General features: G+C 48.2%; 1 protein-coding gene across 6 annotated transcripts in view; it reads right to left on the bottom strand.

The window, feature by feature from the left end:
* ADD3 (adducin 3) overlaps positions 1 to 21,651 on the bottom strand; it is a 225,006-nt gene that overhangs the window by 199,157 nt on the left and 4,198 nt on the right. For 3 of the 6 annotated variants that reach the window (XM_074999203.1, XM_074999207.1, XM_074999200.1), the window contains exon 1: positions 6,729 to 6,866. The exons of 1 other annotated variant lie outside the window; for it this stretch is intronic. The gene's annotated coding sequence lies outside the window, so the exon portion shown is untranslated. Of the gene's footprint in view, positions 1 to 5,154; positions 5,425 to 6,728; positions 6,867 to 21,651 lie in introns of those variants that run through there. 2 more of the 6 variants (XM_074999204.1, XM_074999202.1) reach the window with 1 other exon arrangement.

The raw sequence follows: 21,651 nt of genomic DNA on the forward strand, positions 1-21,651 counted from the left end.
GATACAGCCAAAAGAGAACCTACTGCAGAAGGTTATACAATGTAAATTAGTTATTTGGGCATATCCGCAGAACGAACAATGAACAAAAAGTCAAGACCCTGGTATTCAGAATAATGGATGGTTTGAATAGGAGAGGAAGGCCCCACAGAGAATGGGTAGATGATATAGTAGATTGGTAGAGAACTAGCCTACAGAAACTAAACCACTCCACACTGGACAGGAAAAGATAGTCTGAAAAAGGTCTAGAGAACATGAACTATGAGGGAAGGCTGAAAGAACTGGGCTTGTCTAGTTTAGAAAACAGAAGACAGAGTGGACATGACAGCGGTTTTCAAGTACCTCAAAGAGGATTACAAGAAAGAGGGAAAAAAAGTGTTTTATTTGGCCCCTGAGAATAGGACAAGGAGCAATAGGCTTAAACTGCAGCAAGGAAGGTTTAGATTACAGATTAGGAAAAACTCCTTAACTGCCAGCGTGGTTAAACACTGGAATAAGTTATCTAGGGAGGTTGTGGAATCTGCAATGCTAGAGCTATTTAAGAGCAAGTTAGACATCTATCGGGGATGGTCTAGATGGTGTTTGGTCCTGCCAACAGTGCAGAGAACAGGACTTCATGACCTCTTGAGTCCCTTCCAGTTCTAGTGTTCTGTGATAGAAAGAAATAGCGAGGGAAGCACTGGACACCAACAGGCGCTGAGCCCATGGCGTTGATGATGATGATGATGATGATGATGATGAGACATACTTCTGTACAAGTCATCTACTGCCAGGTAAACTAATTTCTGAGTAAGATCAGGGGATCAAGCAAAAGGTCAACTACAAGATCATCTAGTTGAAGCCAATATCCTAGGACTTCGCACAATCTGGATTAAGGCCAGGACATTGGAGAGAAACAACATTAGTGGCACTGAAGGAAGTGTATGGTGGGAGGTGTCAAAAGGCAATTGTAGGGGCAGTTGCAGTACTGCCACCCTTATTTCTAGTAACAGAGAGTAAGCCGTGCTAGTCTATAAACTATCAAAAAAAAAAAGCAGTCAAGTAGCACTTTAAAGACTAGCAAAATGGTTTATTAGGTGAGCTTTCGTGGGACAGACCCGCTTCTTCAGACCATATCCAGACCAGAACAGACTCAATATTTAAGACACAGAGAACCAAAAACAGTAAGCAAGGAGGACAAATCAGAAAAAGATAATCAAGGTGAGCAAATCAGAGAGTGGAGGGGTGGTGGGGAAGATCAAGAATTAGACTGAGTCAAGTATGCAGACAAGCCCCTATAGTGACTCAGAAAGTTCCCATCACGATTTAAACCATGCGTTAATGTTCCAAATTTGAATATAAATGTCAGTTCATCCACTTCTCATTATTTCTGTCCTGCTACATATGGTGATACTGCCCTCACAACTGGGCATCTGGAGAGAGGCAGTTGCTGGAGAAGAGTCCAGTTCTGAATGCAAAACTGCTGCCGACAGCAGCGCAGAAGGAAGAACAACCTGGGATGGTACTGCTACCTGTACTTCTGCACTACTGTTTGCACACCTGGGCCCTCAGTCAGCAGCTGCCACTCTCTAGTCACCCAGCTTTGAAGGCAGAAGGATGGCATGTTATGGTATTGCCACCTTCACTTCATGCTGTTGGTGGCTGCCACCTTCAGAGCTGGGCGCCCAGACAACAGCTGCCACTCTCCAGGCACCAGGCACAAGTAGTAAGGGTGCCAATTCTGCATCCCTTTTCCCAAATAACTTTGTGCCTTCCTACAACTCCTTTTTGAGCCAGAAGCTTCAATTTAAGAAACTGAGGTCTTCCTCGTGAAACCTGTACAGTATAAAGTAAAAGCACACAAAATACCAGAATTCGCAGTGTGTGATACATCTTTGATGGCTGTGAATTTGGTAGGTCTCTACACATAAGAAACTGCTGTTCTACTTGAGATGTGGCTGAGGTCCAGCAGAACACACTAAAATAATTTAAATGCAAGAATAGTGATGGGTCACTAGACCCTTCACTTGTCAATTCCCAAGGATACTGACAGAGCTGGCTGTCCCAACATAGCTAAAATATTGCCTAGAGCTCTACAATGAAGACGATACCTGACACAAATCCATTCTTCAGGCACAGTGAAACTTCGATCTCTGAGGGAGCAGTCTGAGATTATGGAACAAAATACTACAGGAACTAAGGACCATCATAAAATTCACAACCTTGCACTCCAAATATCAGACATATTTCAACCTTGCTTTCCCTGTTTAAAAAAAAAATTAGACTCCAAACACTACCAAAACACTTTGCAAAGCAATGAAGATTGAAGAGTTCAAAAAAAGGCTCCCTGAAACTTTGTCAGCAATGGACATCGATATACCAGACTCACCATCAACATTCACAGCAGCAACAAGGGCAAATGTAAAGTAGCAATGGCACACATACAAAATGAGAAATTACTCCCTAGGAAAGAGTGCAGCAGAAAGGGATCTGGGGGTTGTAGTGGACCACAAGCTAAATACAAGTTCTCCCACATGGGGTGGAGATGTGAATGAGCCATAAATGAAAGATGTTAGTCACATCACTTACTGCATTACTAGAAAGCATTCAGATACTAGAGTGAGCTGTATAGAAAACAATTAAGATCTCTCCATCCATACCAATGAAAAAGTTGCTGTTAAGTGTAAATAATTACGACTCACTTTTAACATAGGTCTAGAAAAATGTCTCCTACACACATCTACTAGCTCTCAAAAGTTTCACCATCATTATTTTCAACACAATATTTTATAGTTTAAAGCCCTCAACATAGTAATGCCACATCCTTCCAATTACAGATGACATTTTATATAAATCCTAAACTTTTTAGATCCACATTACAGTAAAGGGACACTTCTATTGCCAGCTCCTGCATAGGAAACTCCCATCACTGAGATAAAAGTTCTACATTAGCTCTGTAACACTTATGGCTGTGAAGGTAACAACTGCATTTCAACCTCTATCATATTACTCAGCCTAATAAGGGAGGGGTGAGGAGGATCAATATGAATACCATTTCTTCTGAATATGGATGGAAAATGGCTTATTCACACTTATGAAAGTGATACCTGTTGCTCACAGACAACCATTAGGTTCTTTCACTTAAAAGGTGCTTCAATGGAAGCAATAGAGCAAGCAATGGTTTTACAATTACAGAGGACACAAGGGTACCCTAGATCAGCCAATTCACAGTAACATGCTCTTTTCACTGGTAGTATCAAGTAATACTTCAGTCAACTTTGTTCACACATCTATTTCAGAGATATCATCACTGGACCTAACCAGGTTATTCAGAATCACAGGCATATTCTCATGTTCGTCAACTAACATCATATATGTCATCACGTGCCAAATATGCCCAGATGCTTTGTATATTGGACAGACTTCAAACTCTCTTAGTCAAATAATCAATGGGCATAAAACAGACACAAAAACACTCCTGATTCACAAACTGGTCAGCCAGAACTTTAACAGAATGGCACACTTCATTAATGACCAGAAAGTTTGCGTCTTACTGAAGAGCAACTTTCACAACAGTTTGGAAAGAGAGGCTGCTGAACTCTCTTTTATAGTCAAATTCGACACATTAACATGTGGTTTGAACCAGCATGGGAGTTTTCTAGGTCACTTTAGAGGCTTTTCTGCATACTTGGCTTAATCTAATTCTTGACTCCCCCACCCCTTCTGCCCCTCTACTCTCTGATTTGATCATCTTGATAATACTGTTCTCATTTGTCCACCTTGATTCCTATTTTTGGTTCTCTGTGCCTTAAATATTGAGTCTGTTTTGGTACAGCTATGATCTGAAAAGTGGGTCTGTCCCACAAAAGCTCACCACCTAATAAATTATTTTGTTAGTCTTTAAAGGGCTACTGGACTGCCTTTTTGTTTTGATAGTATACAGACTAGCACAGCTTTCTCTCTGTTAGTGTTCAGTCCACTTGTTTACATAGCCCCAAGCCAATAGCCCCAACAGGGTGAGCACATCCATGTAAATGCAACATGCTTGCATCAGATCTATCCAAATGCACTCAGCTGGGAGGAAGCAGGGGGGAACAGATGTTAAGATTATTTTATATAGCAATGCAGTGAAAGTTTGTAAGGTGTTTCAGATAATTAAATACTTCCTTTTTGTTCAGGATTTCCTCACTCAAAATGCAACAATATTGCAACAGCTCAACAACCAATTACCCACCCAAGATGAATACCCACAACACTGCTGCTGCCAAACCATCCTTGTTCACATTAAGTTTGCACCAAAGGTTGGGTTGTGAGCCAGTGTTTTTAATTAAACTTTGATGAACCATAAAGCCCTACTTTTCCCTTTTCATTCCCCTCCTCACCTCAACAAACAGCAAAATACATCCAGGATACAGAGCCCAGCTGGATTTCAGCACAAGCAACTCCCAGACTCAAATGACAAAAAACAGGAACAGTCTGGCTCACACCATCCCAAAGGGGATCTCCACAGTGGGATGCCAAACAAATCACACCTCACCCACACTAGGTAAGACTGGTGTGAGGATTTCCAGGTGTTTCTCAGGCAAACACTGCACAGAGCTAACCAGGAGGAAGGATCTCTGTCGTGGTGGGGTACACCCTGCTCTGACAGGGGGCACCCCCCACTTTGGGAAAACTCCCTCCCCAGCCTGACTTCCCAGGCAAACACCCCACACAGCTAATGGGAGCATGCATCTCTCTTGTGGTGGGATATACCCCTTCGTATCGGGGGCACTACCCACCATGGAAAAACTCCTCCCCAACCCCACCGACTTCCCAGGCAAGTACCCCACAGAACTAATGGGGGGAAGCATCTCTCCTGCGCTGGGATATACCCCTCTCAAATCGGGGGCACCCCCTGAAACTCCCTCAGCTCCACGGACTTCCAAGGCAAACACCCCACGGAACGAATGGGGCCGCGTCCCCCACGTGGGGGGTGTAACAACGGGAACGCCCCCGCTGGATGGGGGATAATCAAGGGGTGGGGACAGTGGGGCAACCGTAGCCCGCCCGCCCACCTACCCCTACTCCTCACCCACCGCCCCCCAGAGCCCAGCTGGTGACGCGGCCAGCCCAGCGCGGGGGAGGGCTTGAATCGCGCCCCTAACTGCCCGGGGAAGGAAAAAGACGCTTGTTTACCTCAGGAGCGAGCGCGCCTTTGTGCGTCCCCGCCGCTGCTCAGCTACGGCGCATCTGGGGGCGGGGCACGCGGGCTCCCGATGTGGCAGGAAGAGACACCTGGGCTCCGCCTCCTGCAGCCCGCGGTCGCGGCTCCCTATCTGGCAGCGGCCCCACCCCCATTGGCTCGCTTCGCACCCGCCCCTCCCCACCGCGGGCGCCGCCAACGTTCGGCCGGGTTTGAATCTGAGCCGGCTCAGCTCCCCGGGCCAGGCTGTGGAGCCGAGCTCGCCCCCCCGTCGCGGATGGGGGTGGGGGTGTGGCTGGGCAGGGGCCGCAGGCGCGGGCTCTGCAGTGACGGAGCCGGCTGAGCTGGTCCGTTCCGCCCCTCACTCCCGCCTCTCCCCCGCCCACTGGCCCATAGCCAAACCCAAACCCTCACAGGCTACTTCCCAGCGGCGGCGTGGCCTCCCCGGGCTAGTTCACTGCCCCAAGCCCGGCAGCACCCTGCCTTAATTCCTGCCTCTCCAGTCCCCCCACACGTGCATTGCACTAGCCCACCCCCCGTGCATTGTCCCAGCCCTTCAAGTTCCACGAGCACTACTCCTCCAGTCTCCCGCGCACTGCACCAACCGCTCTAGAGCCCTCCCAGCGCATTGCCTTAATCTCTACAGCCTCCCCGTGCATTGCACTAACACCTCCAGGCCCCCAGTGCATTGCACCAACCCCTCCATTCTACCTCCGTGCATCGGCCCTTCAGCCCTCAGTGCACTGCACCAAACCTTCCAGTCCCCGTGTGCCCTCCCCCTCTAGCCTCTCATGCATTGTCCCATCCCTTCCAAACTCCCACTCGCGTTCATTGCCTCAATCCCTCCAGCCTGCCCCTGCATTGCCCTATCATCCAGTTCATTCCCACTCTTCCATTGTCTCTCCTGCGTCCTTAGGCTCAGTCACAATTTTATTCCGCCTCCCACAGCTCACGGCCAAGAAGCCTCCCAAATACAACTCTCCTGCAGAGATAACCACTCACCCAGATAGCGGCACACCCACACTTCCAGCCTCCCTTAGAGGGCGGTGTAACCCTTCCCTTGTGTTTTGGGGGTGGGAGAGAGCAGAAAACTAATCCCCCCCCCCAGTTTCTCTCCCTTTGATTCCCATCCTCTCCTATCCGCCTGAACCTAAGACCTGCCAATGCAGAGCTCACTCTCCCCCATTCTCTCCTGCAGCCCCGGACTAGTTCAGAAAACTGAAAACAAATTAGCCCAGTCTGCTGATGCTTGAGGACGTGGGGGATTTGGGCACATGATGTCGGACGACTTGGCCATGGCTGGCTCTGCAACCGGAGCAAAACGCTAGCGAGCAGATTGCTTTTAAAAGAATAATCATATCTCCCCCCGCCTTCACAAATTCACCGGTGCATGACAGTTCATGCTTTTGCGTTCGGCCAAAAGGGCTCTGAGGCCGGACAAGGGGCAGATGTCTCGCCGGCAGACAGCAGCACGCAGCAGAATCGATTTCAAACGTCTCTGCACAACCTTCCCCACCCCCTGTATGTTTGTCTCAGAAATGGATGCAAGATATGATCGCTGACTTACCAAACGGCCGGCCGGGGCTTCCTGTTTGCCCAACGTCCGTGTGTGTGTGTGTTTTTTCCCTCTGTAGGTGGGGATTCTGCAGTGCTGCACACACTGCAGCAGCTCCAAAGCTGGAGGGTAGTAAAGTGTGTTACTTACGAGAGAGGCTCTCTCTCACCACTAGGCGCTGGCAAGAGCCAAGAAGCGTTTTTCTTAAAGAGACATGATCCTTCTTCGTGCCCCGCCCACCTTCCCAGGCCATTCGCTTTTTCATTCACAAAATAGGGGAAACTGGGGGGCGTTGGACTGGGAAAATGGCATAAACTTAAGTCAAGGTTAATATTAAGTGAGTAATGGAGAAACAGCTTGACCATGACTCAATGAAAAGCTGGAAGTGCACATTTTCAAAGGAGCCTTTGCTTCAGATCAACTTTAGCAACTGTCATATACGCTGCCTGAATATTTTCCTTTCCAGCATTAACAAAACCAAGGAGGGGTCCTGTGGCACCTTATAGACTAACAGAAATGTATAAGCATAAGCTTTTGTGCACAAAGACCCGCTTCGTCAGATGCATTGTCTGACGAAGTGGGTCTTTGCCCATGAAAGCTTATGCTCATACATTTCTGTTAGTTTATAAGGTGCCACAGGACCCCTCCTTGCTTTTGCAGATCCAGACTAACATGGCTACCCCTCTGATACTTTCCAGCTCTAAGTTACTGTTAGTTAAGTTACCGTGTATGGGCAAACAACAGTGGTATTGCAATGTGGTTCCAGGGAATAACAACAGACAGTAATCAATAGCATCTTCCACAACAGGTTACCTTGTGGATAGAGCCCTACCAAATTCACAGTCCATTTTGGTAAAGGTCAGAGTCATAGGACTTAAAAAAATATCTTAAATGTCATTGTAACCACTCACAGGAAGATTCAATCCTGAAACCTCTGGAGCTTAGTGCATAGGCCTCCACTGTTTGAGCTAAAAAGCCAGCTGTCACTCAGCTAAGCCTATTGAAGATACTCAACTCAAGTCTTTCTCTGTATGAGTGGTCTAGGTGCTACTAGAAGGTTACATGCTTCCCCCAGCTGAGCAAGCACTTCCAGAGCTTCAGAGACCTGGTAGAAATCCCAGACCAGCCCTCACTTGTAACCAGCCACAGGCAGACTCCAAAGTTTGGAGCTCACTGCAGCAGCCTCTCGTGGTTTCTGATATTTAAATCTGAAATTTCAAAATGTTGTCACTGAGGGGTCCCAACCCCTAAGCAGGTTGGGAGGGTTGCAAGGCATGCATTGCCCTCCAGCCCATGGAGGCAGAATGCGGCTCTGGGATTGCCACCACTCCTTCTGTTGTGCTGCTGAGGTGATGGTGCCATCTTCAGAGCTAAGTAGCCATAGGGTGGAGTTGCTGGCCATGAGCTCAGCTCTGAAGGCAGTGCTGCCACCAGCAGCAGTGCAGAAAGGTGGCATGATATGATATTGGCACTCTCACTTCTGCATTGTAGCTGGGAGTGGTACTTCCTTCAGAGCTGGACTCCCAGCCACAGAGCTTCCTACAGCTGGGGGTGGTTACTAGAGATGGGTGTAATCTGTGTGAAGAGGAAGTTCTGTCCCGCCCTAGTGCGGCCAGAGCTAGAGCTGGAGACTACTACATGGAAGGAGCCCCCAGCTGGGGTGCCTCAAGCTTTGCCCTTCCCCAAATCAAGGCACTGTGGTAGGAGCTTAAAGGAGCCTTAGCTCTGTGTGTGTGGGTGGCGACCACAGTGTGCCCTGACCATGGCATGCTGGGTAGTTGCTTCACATCTCCTACTTATGAGGCTGGCACTGCTCCCTCCCCATATTATGCCTCCACCACTTAGATGCTGCTGCTGACAGTGGTTCTGCCCTCAGAGCTAGGTGCATGACCAGCAGCTGCCTATTTCTAGCTGCCCAGCTCTGAAATCAGCACAGAAGCAAGGGTAACAATTCTCCCCTGCCTGCTTCAATAGCCAGATTTCACAGAGGAGACCAGATTTCATGGTGACATTTTTTCATTCTCGCTGTGTCAACACAGGAGCCCACCATCGAAAGAGTAAAATCGAAAGCCAGATATTGGTATACCGGCTTTCGAAAGAACACGACCACATGGCAAAGGCAGATCGCAGTCCCGACCCACTCTTTCGAAGACCCTGTTCCATTATTCTGAAAGAGTGTCCACGCGTGTATGAGCGCTCTTTCGAAAGAAGGAAGGTGGAGATGCGGTGGACAGGGTTGCATGACCGCACCAGCCACCACCTTAAAGGGCCCCCCTCCAGTTCCCCCGCCCTGCACTAGCTGAGGCCTGCTGAGCTGCCAGGAGCAACGCAGAACCCCAGCGCAGCAGCACCGTGGCCGACGACACCCTGCTTCTTGCACTGGATACAGACATCATGGGCATTGTTGCCCACATTGTCTGCAAGGTCACCGCAGCCGCCCCCCTCCTCCTTGAGAGACCAAACAGCCCCCCTGAGTACACGGAGCTTGTCCAGCCTGCCCCCTGCCCCCTAGCACTCCGGTGCCTGTGGAGCCACACCAGCAGCATGGACTGGTGGGAACGATTGTTTCTGGGGCAATGGGATGATGCTACCTGGCTTCAGAACTTTCATATGAGCTGGGACACCTTCCAGGAGCTGTGTCATTGGCTGGCACCTGCACTGAGGCACCAGGACACCATCATGCGGCCTGCGCTCCCCCTCGAGAAGCGAGTCACAATTGTGGTATGGAAACTGGCCACCCGAGAGTCCTACTGCTCAGTGGGACACCAGTTTGGGGTGGGCAAGGCCACTGTCAGAGTGGTGCTCATGGTGGTAAGCTGGGCCAATGGCACACTCCCACCACAGGAAGGGGGAAAGGGGCCCTTGGGCACAAGGACCCCTTGGGGGGTCACCAGCTGGGAACACCCCACCACACCCTCATGAGTGTGCATGGTCTCCCTCCCATGCAGGTTGTCCGTGCCCTGAATGTCATGCTTCTGCACTGGGTCATCTGTGTCGGGGACCTGGACGCCATCATTGAGGGTTTCTCCTTGTTGGGGTTCCTGAACTGCTTTGCTGCCCTGGATGGGACTCACATCCCCATCCGTGCCCCACCACACACCACCAGCCGCTATATCAACGAGAAGGGCTACCACTCAGTGGTCCTCCAGGCCACGGTGGACCACAAAGGCCAGTTCATGGACATCTACATGGGCTGGTTGGGGTGAACCCATGATGCCAGGGTCTTCCACAATTCCCGCCTGTGCCGGCGTATAGAAGCCGGCACCTTCATTCTCCAGCGGGAGATGCCGGCTGGGGACACCACCATGCCGCTATGCATAGTTGCGGATGTGGCATACCCCCTACTGCCATGGCTGATGCGTCCCTTTACTGGCCACCTCGACCCCAGCAGGGAAGCCTTCAACACCCACCTCAACCATGCCCAGCACATGGTCGAGCAGGCCTTCCGGCGCCTCAAGAAGCAGTGGCGGTGCCTTCTCACCCACCTCAAGGGGGGGGTACGCAATGTCCCACAAGAGATGGGCACCTGCTGCATCCTCCACAACATTGTTGAGGGAAAGAGGGATGCCTACATCCAGGGGTGGGCAGCGGAGGCCACCATGGGGTTCAAGCAGCTGGCTGTTGTCACCAGCCGCCAGGCAAACCGCAACAGTGTCTGGATTTGGGAGGCCCTTCATGTAAGTCTAACCCCAGGGCCACATTGACCCCCCCAGTGCCCACCCCTCACCGTTGCCCCATACATCCACCCCTGCACCATGTGCACCACCTCCACCACTACCGCACCCGTGCCTCCCCCTCCATGGGACCATGGGACACAGGCATTGGTGCACAATAAAGACCTTTATCAACAATAAACCATAAAAAACTGTGCTATGAATGTCCAACTACGTACAATCTGGGTTGGGGGGACACCCCTGTATGTTGCGGGGCGGGGGGGGCCTGAACTTGGAGGAGGGTGGGAAGGGGGCCAGAACTGGGAGGGTCACTCGGGCAAGGGGATTGTGGGCCAAGAACCATGTCGACCCCGGAATCCCCTTCCCCCCGGGAGCAGATGCCGTGGCGGGGTTGGGACGGAGCAGGGAGCACTGGAAGGTAGGGATGTGGTGGGATGGCAGAGAGGGCATCAGAGTGGGATGGGGTGGAGGACTCTGTGAGGGGTGTGGGGTTGGCAGGGGACCCTGGGGAGCACCTTTTGGGGTGGGGCCCTGCTGGGGGCTCAGGGGGTTTGGCAGTTGGAGGACCAGTTGGAGGGCCAGGAGCCAGGCCATATTGCCCACGTGTTCCTGCAAAGTCCCGTGGATGGCATCCAGGTGGGACATGAGCCGGTCCCAGGCCTCCCTCCGCCATGCCAGGTCGGTCTCCTCCAACTGGAGGCAGCGCTCCATGAGCTCTGCCTGGTGGAGGTTGGTGGGGTCATCCCCCATGCGCTGCTGTTACCTCTGGCTGAGCACCCAGAGTCTTGCTGCCACTGGAGGTGCCTGACCCCTGTCCGACACCTCTAGGGGGCTCTCGGGGACCACTGTCACCAATGGGCTGTGTGGGCCCTTGCTTCCTGCACCTGGAAGGGGTGATGGATAGCATGTCAGTTTCCAAGTTGGACCTCGTTCCCCATTCCCCCCCGGGACTCTGTCTCCCCGAGGCCCTGCCTCCCCCAACCCCCCCGGGGCCTGGCCATGGTGGGCATGGCATCCATGTGGCGTCAAGTGCACACAGGGCTTCCCTCCTAGGTGGAACCATCCCCAGGTGTCGGTTGTCCCGTGGGTGTCCCATTGGGCAACTGGGTGCCTAGAACTGTCCATGGTTCTGGGTGGTGCATGGCGTGGGCAGGTGCAGAGGGAGTGTTCAGGGCTGTGGCCAGCTGGGGTGTCTGGCCCTGGGCCTTTGGGCCTGTGCCCAGTCCTCTAGTAGGAGTGCCACCCCCGCCCTGCCCGCCGGGGTGCTGGGCTCACTGTGCACTTACTGGGGGGGACCTTGAGGCTCTCCAGGGACGCCCAGCTCCCCGTGGCCTGGCTGGATGACTGCACGGGGCTGTTGATGATGAGATCGCCCTCCTCGCTGGACCAGTCCCAGGTGGCGTCTGCCCCCTGGCTCAGGCTGGCTGGTCCTGGCTCCTGCAGCTCCTCTGGCTCAGGCTGGTCTGCTGAGCTCTCCAGACCCACAGTGGGTGGGGAGCTGTTCCGGGGCTCCAGGATGCTGTGGAGCTCCCGATGGTAGGGGCAGGTGGAGGGGCCTGCCCCTGAGCACCTGGCCTTGTCCCGGACCCTGGCTTAACCCTGCCGGAGCTCCTTTACTTTGCTCTGGACTTGCTCCGGGGTCTGCTCCGGGTGGCCTTGGCTGGTCAGTCCCTGGGCTAGGCGGGTGAAGGGCAGCAGCATTCCTCCGCTTTGCCCTCATCTCCCGGAAGACCTCCTCTTCTTTCCAGAGGCCCAGGAGGTCTTAGAGCTCACAGTCCATCCAGGAGGGGCCCCTTTTCTTTTTTTCTGGGACGGACCCTGGGAGGCCTGTGGGGGCTCTGAGGGGGGGCCTGGGGCTAGGGAGACTGCTGGGCACTGGCCATGTGCCTGTCGCTGTCATCGGGGGCAGCTGAGAGGGTGTGCTGCGTGGGGCTTGTGCTTTCGCAGCTTGCCTACTCTCAGCTTCCTGCCACAGGGTTTCTGGGTCCTGCAGCTTTAAGAGCTGCCAGACATGTGGGTCATAGAGCTCCATTTGGTGGGGCAGGGTGTTTCCACGCTCAGGCTGGGCTCTGCCGTAGAGGATTCCTCTTTCGAAAGAGTGGGCCGTGGAGCGTCTACACATGCCTTTTTTTGATGTTTTTTGATGGGTGGCACTCTTCCCATACGGGATTGGAGTCCAGCTTTTGATGTCTGGGCTGCGTTCCTTCAATTTCAAATCAAAAGAGCGCATGGCACATGTAGACACTCCCTTCGTTCTTTCGAAAGAGGGCTGGTCTTTTCGAAATACTGTGCACATGTAGACACACCCTCCGTGAATTTGGTAGGCACCTACTTCTGGAGATAAGCAATTACAGATTTAATAATAAAAATAGTTACCTATGTAATATATGTGTGAGCTGCAAGATGTTTCTCAACCTTCCGATACAACGGACCCACATGCTGTCTTCCTAATCTGTGTCAGGGAAACTTCTAGCATTAGTAAGGGAGCTACCACAGGCCAGAGCCAGTCCATGGAGCTGAGGTTTTTCAGAAATACTGTTATGCAATAGTAATGAGAAAAAGACATTGAAAGTTATAGGAAGAAAAGTTTTAAGATGAAATATGAAATGAGATGGAGAGTGGATGGAGCTGAAAAACAGCAGAAGGCTGTTCCAGATGGCATGAGCTGCAGAGGAGAAGGTTATGGCACCAGAATCGGTGACATTGTGAGGAGACAGGAAAAAAAAAAAGGAAGGTGGGGTTAAATGTGTTGGGAAATATACATGATACGTAAATAGTCTCATTTTAGCAAAGGCTAAAACGGTAACGTAGTCTTTACTATCACCTCATTTTTACTTGGTTAGCTCTTTCTCAGAAATCTAGTTTGGTCTGAAGTCGTCCATGATTGCTTTCAAACTAAACTTTCTTTTTTGCCCCCCCTTTTTTTTTAAGTTTGAGCAGTATCCACCAGCTATTCTAAGCAGTGGAAAATAGATACTCTTCATGTTTTAAAAAAATTATAGGCTGAGAAACAGCCTTCCTGTGTAACCTTGATCAAGTCCCTCAAAGCCTGATTTTCAGAGGCATCCTTCTCACCTGTAGGCAGCTCTAGAGTGTGGCTTTAGTATTTTGGCAGTCCTTGTTTGTGTTTTGAGCACAGGATGGAATTTTATCTCCTGTGCATAAGACAGCTCCTGCAGTTACATTAACTGGGGAACAAAGTTACAGGGCTAACCAATGCTAATTATTTAGGACATTGGCTGATTATAAGAATGCATAGGGGGAAAAAAGTCTTTCCCTGCATGGTATAATGTTTCACTGTTAGTTATATTGTGGAGGTTCTGCACCTTCCTATAAGGCTTTATCACTGGCCACCATAAATCAGCTAAGCTTGACCTATTCTAATTTGACAAGTTCCGTGTTATGAAAATTACCCATCGGGTGATGGAGAAACAGTTATAGCTTTTTCATAGCTATCTTTGTGCAAACCAGAGGATATTAGGGATATATTATATGAGGAAAAATAATGTTTTAGACTTTATGTGGGAAATGCATCAGCTTTATCCAAAATAAAAGGAACTGGCAATAGATTCTTCCAGCCAGGCATGTTCTTTGAGTTTCAGACTCAGAGTTCAAAAGCCTTTACAAGTAAAACAAAACTGTTGTAGACTGAGATAGCAGCATATCACCACAGAGTCAAATAATATCGAGTCAGAACAAATATAGCTATTAGACTTCCTTGGGAGTTAACTCCCGTGTCTCTTTTTTTCACTGTTAGTGACATTTTTTCCCGGCACATTTTCTGTATTTGGCAAAATGCAACTCAAACAGCCCAACAGGCAGTTAGAGTGTTCACCTTTATTAAGAATAATCTGCCACTTTATGTGATGCTGAAACCCATTTGCACTGTATAAGGCCATGTATCTAATCAGTGGACCTAGCTGAGCTATTCATTAGAAACTTGGCCAGGTCACATAGATTTGCTTCTCTGCTTTATGCCAAGCCAGTTGAGTGTGCATTCCAGGAAAGGAGGAGGGAGTGGCATAGAGCTCATGTAGAGTTCTTCATTCCCCATGGAGAGATAATCAGAGCATTACTCAGAGATTCATCAAAAAAAAAAATAGCACTATAATGACCTCAATGTATTTTTTTAAGGAGATACTTCAGCAAAGAGCTGGATAATTCCGCACACAGCTGTGGTTTATGAGGCAGCTCAGGGGCATTCTTGCAGAATTACTTGAGTACAATTAAAAAGAAATTACCATCGGATTTATTGGGTGCCTTTTTTCCCACAATCAAGGGCATTGTGTCCTCAATCCATCTCTTCAGAGTTTTGGTCTCTTTTGAAGTCATGACAGCTTGACAGCTGTATGGCAAGCAGCCTGCCAAAGTGTAATGGTGCTGTGTGTTTCTCTGCACAAATAACCTCAAAAGTTCCTCAAGCATGATCCCTCTCCTGACATCCTTGCTAATGGTCATATAAAGGCAGCCATCATGAGGTGACACAAGAGGGGTCTCTCGTGGGTGAACACTGAGGGTATGTGTATGCCCACCAGAAGATTAACTTGTTCAGGGTTGATCTTTCGGGGTTCGATTTAGTGCACCTAGTCAAGACAGGCTAAATTGAACCATCAGGCTCAACAGTCAGCCTTGGTACTCCCTCATTCTCAAAATGAATAAGGGAGGTCAATAGTAGAGTTTCTTCCATCAACCTCCCTCTGTATGGATGGGCAGGAAAAAAAATCGATCTTTCATATGTCAGTTGCAACTATGGAATTGTCATAGCAGGAGTTACCTATCTTAGATCAACTTTTAGGGCTAGTGTAGACCTGGCCTGAGCTTCTACAAATCACTGCATGTTTGTAGTCAAATCAGAATTATGTTTCTTGCTGTAGATACCCAAGCACCATTTATAGCTGTAGCTGAGATTGCTCTCCCCGCCACCTGCATCAATGCTTGGAGATAAGCCTAGTCTCCCTAATAAGGAGATCTTGCCAGAGCCATCTGTGCCTTGGTTACCTTGAGACCAGATTGCTGTAATACACACTAGATGGGCTATGTCTGGAGGCTCTTCTGAAATCACAGTGTAGGATTTGGTAGATCACTTATTAAATGAGGTTTCCCACTGGGGGGATATGACACCACGGAACTTGTTCCCAACAGGGGTCCCCGTGTAATTCATTGTGCTGGGTTTAATTTATGGAGTCTAAATGATTTAGGACTTGGTTCCTTGATGGACTGCCTCTCTCCTCATCACAAGTTGCCACAGCTGAGCTCTATGGAGTCTTCTTTATCTGGTGACTTCTTGGTTTAAAGGAAAGATAGCAAATAGCAGAATATCTCTGGAGAAGGCCATTTGGCTGCGGAAATTGCCGCTCAAGCTCCCCCTTTGCCCATTCCTGCAGAGCCATATTTCTCCCTGGGCTTTTGGGGAGTTGTGGGTGTGTTGAAAATAAACACACCAGTAACTACATAAATAACTAAATAAATACAGTAATAATAAGGGTGGTAAAGCACTGGAAAAGTTTACCTAAAGAGTTGGAGGAGTCTACATCCCTAGGGGTTCTTAAGTTCCAGTTTGACAAAGACCTAGCTGGGATGATTTAGTTGGTATTAGTCCTGCTTTGGGAAGGGGGTGGACTTGATCACCTCCTGAGGTCCCTTCCAGTTCTATGATTCTAGCTTTGTGGTGTTCAGATACAACAGTGGTGGGATCTGTGTGAGTATCAGAGGGAGCTGATTTACTTTTTCCCTGATCAAATCCTACGTGTCAAACATGGTCCACAAACGTATGAATCATTACTTTCACACTTCCTCCAAACCACAGTCCTCTTCCTGTGGATAAAAAGGACAGGAAGGATGCTCCCATGCTCCCACTGGAGTCTTACCAATTGCATTTTATAAATCTGAAACAGCTATTCTGTATTCTCTTCAACCAAGGATATAGCCTGCCGCCTCTGCAGTTCTTCCCACACATACTGTCTTAATGAGGATCTGATTTACCCTGGTGTAAATAAGGAGCAATCCTTCTGAAGTCAAAAGGAGTTATACCAGTGTAACATCAGAACGAGCAGAATCAGAAACAGACGCGCTAGGGAGGAAAATACCAAAATATGGGGTGGCGGGAGGGGGAGATGGCGATCAAGCCTCTGTCTGTCTCAAAGCAGTGCTACTAGTGCACAGCACTGGCCCAGAAGAACAGTAACTGATATCATGTAAAGAAAAACCAAAACAAAACAAAAAACACATAGTTCTCATTTCCTCTTTGTCCTTCAGGGCAGGAAAGAACATCCTGTTGTTTTAATAATGTGAGCAAAATACTAGTTAGTTTTGGCAAAAAAAATCATTTTTACATTTTTACAGCATATTTTTAAAGGCAACTCTAATACAGGACTCAGATCATTCAATAAACATATTAGGAGCACAGGACAGCTTTTTGCATCCACAAATCCATATTTATAAACACAGCGCATGTAAGTCAGTCAAAAGTTCATATCAGTTCAACAGAAAACCATGTTAGCATTATCTATCCAATGAGAACTACAGCCACAAGCAGGGTGTGCCATATGTAGAATTGCACCTGGGAAGCCGGGTGCATGTGGGAAGTCTATCACACTTGCATTTGCACATGGACTGTGGGAAAAGAGCACCAAAGTACTGGTGCAAAAGGCCATGGAGAGGGCTGTGGAATGTATGTTGATTTGGAGAGTGTTGCACGGATACAAAATTGGTATCCACATCCACATCTGCGAAAATGATCTGCGGATATCTGATGCAGATATCTTCAGATATAAAGCAGATATCCATGGATTCACAGGGCTCTATTGATTAAGTGGCTCTGTGATGAGGCTCGCACCAGTATGCTTCTGTTGAAGTTTGCTGTAATTTAATCTTGCCTTCTGTAGAAATTCACCGTAGGGTCACTCATCATCCACCCTCTCTAGATGTAAGCCTCTCCTTTAGTGCAGTCAGGTTTGCTAAGTCTGGTTGTATCAGGGACCTGGATGTTACATCTCTCTGCACAAGCTTTGCTGAGCATAGAGTATAAATTTGAGTACAGTGCCCGTGGCTGAGCTAATCCTTATTATCTCTGATGTATCAGTTGAAGGTAACGCTACTGTTCGAAAATCAGCACTAAAATCTACTGGGTTTTGCCATAGGTGGAAAAAGACATTAAGTAGATGTCAAATGTTTTTTAAAACTAGATATATTGCTTAAAGTGTTAATTTGACAGTGAAGAAAAGTTTTGCTTCCTTTTTGTCACTCAGACAATGTAGAGCTGTGTTTTGCCCCAATGAGAAGTATTGTTTAACTTCAGATTCTGCTCATACAACTCAACTGATTCGTAGAGCCTTTTTGAAGCAACTAAAATTCGAGTTCATATTTTAGCATGATTCTCAATAATTTCCAATGACAAGAGTAAACAACTGTTGGAGCTATTAAGTCCTTTGTCTTAAGGAGGCTAACAAACTGGTAATGTGCCATAGAAGGAGTCTGCAGGTTCCTTTACAAATGTACTAATTACAGCTGTACTAATTTAGCTCATCACTGTTTCAAGGGCCCTATACCTCCAAAGATATCTTAAAGATTGCCACACTTGCGGTTGTCGTCCTTCTGTGTTCACCACAGCATTCCTCGGCCCACTCTAAACAAAGGCATACCCCTTCCCCAGAGCTAGGCACCCCTAGCCTCCCCTCTAAATAAAAGCCCTCCAACTCCCACAGAGCAGAGCCAGGCTCCCCCAGCTCCCTCCCATTCTAATTTAATGCTGGTGACTCACCAGAGCTCCCACTTAGGCCGTCGCTGGGGCTGCTGCCACATGCTTCTCTCACCAAGTGGTGGGGCACATGCGTGGAGCCAGTGGACAGCACTCCCCATGCATGGCTCTAAGAGGAGTCACATTTAAAGTCTCCAAGAGCTGCATACAGCTCCAGAGCTGGATTTGCCACACCGCAGTGTCCCGTTTGCCCCAGGTGGTAAGTGGTCAATGTATTGGACACCATGGCCATAAATACAGTCGCTGAAATAAGCTGCATAGCTGCCATTTGGAGGAGACACACAAATCTACTAACCAAACATAATGGATGCAGCCATTTAACGAAGCAGAATAAAGATGACAAGAGTGTGGGGAAAATAATCGCCTCACATAACAATAATGGTAATTTTATTTTGAATAATTTGTTTGCTACAAAACACATTGGCTATGTCTACACTAGCCCGCCGCCCTTTCGAAAAGGGAATGCTAATGAGACACTTTGGGAAATGCTAATGAGGCACTTCAATGAATATGTGGTGCCTCATTAGCATAATGGCAGCTGCAGCACTTCCAATAAGGGGATTTTGTAGCGTACAGGGTCCTTTCAGAAAGGACCCTGTGTAGACAAGTCACGTGTGATTGAAAGCAGCACTTTTGAAGTGCTGTGGCTGCCTCATTATGCTAATGAGGTGCTGCATATTCATTGCAGTTTCTTATGAGCATATCCTGAAGTCTCTCATTAGTATCCCACTTTCGAAAGGTGGGGCAAGGGTAGACATAGCTATTATATGACAAAAGTTTTAAAATACATAATTTCCGTATAGTGGAGGGAGATGGAAGAAAATGTGCTGAAAACCAAGTACTTATTTTTGCAGGAAAATCCATAATTTCCCCATGTTTATTTAAAGACAGGAAGCAAAGTGAGTTTATGAATCAGCATTGTTCTATTGATTTCAACCGAACTATACTGACTGACATCAGTTGAACATCTGGTCCATTATATGTAATCTAGCAAGAAGTTAAAGTCCTAGATTAAAATGGAATATCAACATATATTTCTTGTTGATTTGATTAGTGGCTAGTGGCTATGAAACAGGTTTTACAAGAAGTTTGACTTTCCTCAGAGGGGAAAATCTCAGTCCCACTAAAGTCAATAGCAAAACTCCGGTTCATTTCACTGAGGCCATGATGTCGCCATTGGTTTTCACACACAAGAATGGATTGGCTGGAACATATGCAGCATGTCAGATAATTCTAAGAGTTTTGTGTACATATATATTTATATACACACCATCTTTTTGTTTGCTTGTTTACTTTACTGAGATTCTTTGATCATGAATGAGTGTTTCCCCAAGAGGCGATGACCCTATTTTTCTCAGCAGGAAAGTAAATTTTGTTTTGGCTTTGTTGCGTGTATCCATGGGATCATCAATCAGCCAGTTAGAACTTGTCTATTTGTGTACTTTTGTTTTAATGAGTTTGCCTTCTTAACATTGAAGCCTGGAGTCAGTGTTCATAAAGCATGGACCCAACTTAAAGGATGTGAGTAGTCCCAATGGGATTTCAATAACTTCCTGAACTGTGATCGGGTTTAGATCCCAGGGCCAAAAGTGTGACGTAGGGTGACACCAAATGGTACTGTACAAGACTGCACTCCTTAGAACGGAAATTATAGTGAAGAGATGTTAGGCTTTGGTAGCTACATAAATGCAACTTGGAACCTAAAAGAATGGACAGCTGGACGCAAATGTGCAGTGACACAAGAAACGTGCAGTAGGTTTTCAGTAGGGAGGAAAATTTAGAGGGAGTTTGGATTTGTGCAGCTAGTCCCTTCCATATAACAAGCCAAGTCAGAACCCCAGATCCAAACTTCTTCCTGAAGTTTAAAAAATGTGAATCCAGATCCAGACTTTGCAGCTCAGCTCTGTCTTTGTATTTTAGAGACTTGGTACACTTTTGGCGTAAGGAAGGGTCATGTCAGTGGGACGTTCTGGTTGGTTTCCTCCCACCTGGCAACCCCAAAGCAGTGTAAAGAGGCCAGGATGCAAGCCAGCCAAGGGTCCCTTTGTCGGCTGGGAATTTTTGGATGTCTGATTGATCCTCTTACTTAGAACTGGCCTTTCCAGCCACACCTGGCGTCTGAAGAAGCACTGCTGCTGTTCACAACAAACTAAATGCTTTTCCAGGTAGAAATACTGTTTAGTCCAGTGGTGGCCAACCAGTTAAAGACTAAGATCCAAAATAACCATGGGTAGAGTACAAAGAGCCATAGATAGATAGATAAATAGGTACAAATAAACATATAACATGTGGCTCAAGGCCCTCCCCCTTCCCCAGAGCAGGGCACCCCAACCCCTCCATTCTAACCCAAGGCCCCTCCCCTAGAGCCAGGCCCTCCATGTCCCCCTGCTCACTCTAGCCCAATGCCTGGGACTCACTGGAGCCACTGCCACCATTGCTGCCATAGCCATGTGCATCTCCCTCTAGGTGCTGGGGTGCATGTGCAGAGAGGCGGTGAGCATTCTGGGTGTGTGGCTTCAAGCAGGAGCTGCCTTTCATTGAGCAAAAAGCTGCATGCGGCTCAAGAGCTGTGGGTTGGTCACCTCTGCCATAGATTAATATTGCCAGGGTAGAACAATGGTGGTGTGGCGGGGGAAGGAGATATTAGTCCCTGTACCGCAAAGATAGTGCAAAGTGAGCAGAAATGGTTGGCACTCCCAACCCTCATGCTCCTTAGCAAATTCTTTGTGTGACAGGGCCCCTGATCCTATCAGACATAGAACCAGTTGTAGTGATTCTACTCCATCTCTGCGGAGGCCCTTCAAGTTGGTGCAGTGAACATTGTAAGGGGGGGGGGCAGGCAGGCTGCAGGAAGCAGAGGCAGATGAGGGACAGGAATAGGTCGAGGTGTTGCCTGGATGTCCTGTGTCTCATTAATTCTGTACCTCTGCAGTGTCCCATTGGAATCACTGGGACACCAGCATAAGTTTGGGCAAAGCTGCCCTGGCCTGTGCAGCCCATGCCAATAGCCCTCTCTTTTTAGAGAAACTGCACAGGGTTGAATCTGCTTCATGGTTTGCCATCTATGGACCCAATCCAGTGCAATTCCATTCGCTATTTTAACAGAGCTATTCCCAATTTACACCCATGGGAGTGGACCATCAGTACCTATGTATGCAAAGATGACAACTTATTTCAATACATGAACATTTCGCCTCTAACATTGTTATCAGTGGTTCAAAACATGCTAGAAAAAGTATTTCCATCATATGCAATCTATTGACTAGCAAACAAATTCAGCCATAGATATGATGCCCACTCTCAATTGGCCAAAGGTACTGGAGGGATAGTTTTGAGCTGAAAAACTGGAAGACATATTGGAAACTTGCATTATATTTCTGTCTCTGCCCCAGACTTGCCATGTAACCATAGGCAAGTCATTTAGATAAAACTGGCCCACTTATTTTGGATGCACGCTCTGATTTTCAGAAGTACTGAGCACCGGATGTAGCCACTGATTTAACAT

Source organism: Carettochelys insculpta, chromosome 7, assembly GCF_033958435.1.
Source record: "Carettochelys insculpta isolate YL-2023 chromosome 7, ASM3395843v1, whole genome shotgun sequence".
NCBI lineage: Eukaryota > Metazoa > Chordata > Testudines > Carettochelyidae > Carettochelys > Carettochelys insculpta.